This window comes from Zingiber officinale, chromosome 2A (genome assembly GCF_018446385.1).
Source record: "Zingiber officinale cultivar Zhangliang chromosome 2A, Zo_v1.1, whole genome shotgun sequence".
NCBI classification, from domain to species: domain Eukaryota; kingdom Viridiplantae; phylum Streptophyta; class Magnoliopsida; order Zingiberales; family Zingiberaceae; genus Zingiber; species Zingiber officinale.
Window position 1 is genome coordinate 161168634 of NC_055988.1, and position 1539 is coordinate 161170172.

At 42.0% G+C, this 1539-nt stretch overlaps 1 long non-coding RNA gene across 1 annotated transcript; it reads left to right on the forward strand.

Annotated features, from left to right (window-relative positions):
* Positions 1–237: 237 nt before the first annotated feature.
* LOC122040220 lies at positions 238–1234 on the forward strand. The gene is made up of 3 exons (XR_006128555.1): positions 238–551; positions 631–723; positions 794–1234. It is a non-coding gene; the product is annotated as an uncharacterized LOC122040220 (long non-coding RNA).
* Positions 1235–1539: the final 305 nt, after the last annotated feature.

Below are 1539 nucleotides of genomic sequence, written 5' to 3' on the forward strand. Positions count from 1 at the left end.
GCAAGCCGAGAGCTCCGGTGATCTCCTTCGGCCGGCATCGACGCCTAGTAAGCCCAGATCCAGCCGAAGCCTCCTCCTCCTCACTCTAATCTTTCTGAAGACTCTCACGGGGACGAACCGACGCCGAGCGTGGACGAGTCGACGCCGACGATCGCCGGTGTAGATCTATCTGCGAAGCTTGGAGAGGTGCCCTAGTCCGGATTTGTGCCACTCGATCGCCGGCGTGGGTAAGCTAGCCTTAACCGAAAACCCCTCTTCCCGATTTGCCTCTTGATTCATCACTGGACACTTGTTGATTCAAGGGTTTAGCTAGATTAGGGTTCTTCTTTTGGAATTGACTCTTTTTGTGCTGGATTCTTTCCCTGATCGGATTGGTCATCTTCTTGTGGTTGGTTTAGGTTTCGGTTGAAGATGATGGGATCAATCGAGTTGTCGAGCAGAGGCTTGAAGGTTTATTGTGTGATCTGTGATCTCCAATCTTGTGATTGATCAGTCTTCTCTTTGATTGATTCCGGCCACCACATCCTTGGCAACAGATTAGTACGCTTAAGGTAAGGTTAGATTATTAATTAGGTTGTTACTTGAATTTGGAATATCCACTTCTTGATGTTATCTTGATCCGAATGGTAGGGGAGAAATCCAGCAGGGAGGTTGTGTTCTGGAGGTGAGCGATAGGGATCTTGGACCTTATCTTCCTTGCTGCTGATTAAGGTCACGATTAAGGTAAGATTAGGGTGTGTGATCTTTGATTTCCATGGTTTGATCTACTATTTGATCCAAATGAATCTACCAGTGAGGTGAAGTTCTGGATTGTGAAGTAAACCCAGCAGAGAGGATCAGTAGGCTGTGAGCTGTCCTGTTTCTGTGGATTTAGAATTGGGTGCTGTGGTGTTCTTGATCCAACATCAACAGGGGCTGTGAGCTTGAGGTATGGTGTAAGGATTTTCGATCTTAGTTGTAGATCATGGTGTGATTTGAATTCTAGATGATCTTGTTCTAGATTGGAATTAGGGTTTTACTTAGTTATTTATGTGGAGGGATTTTGATACATGTTGTAATTAGTTGTTAAATTGCGTAGATGTAATTGTGTAGAATAAATCCAATGAAATAGTTAGGGTTAGGGTAATTAACCCTAATCAACCGTTGGATTTCTAATCTAATTGGTGATTAGGGATTAGGTAACTAACCCTAATCGACCATTAGATTTAAATTGGTAAGTTGTGATTGTGGTGATTAGGGTTTTGCCCTAATTTAGTTTTGGGAATTTTATTTAGCTATTTCATTTGGATTTAGCTAAATAAAATATATATGTTGTTTGACACAGGATTCTGATTCGAGACAGGCGTCTCGACGACTTGGATTTGGATTGTACCATCTATTTGAGGCGGGTACCCTTTGACTTATCTTGTTGATATTGTCTTGTGATATGTGCAGTTTATATATGTTTACTAGTAATTGGTAGATCTTTCTCTTCTCTGGTTATAGTTTATTCTATACCTGTAGGCGATTATTAGCGATTGGTAGTTAGCATATTCCCTG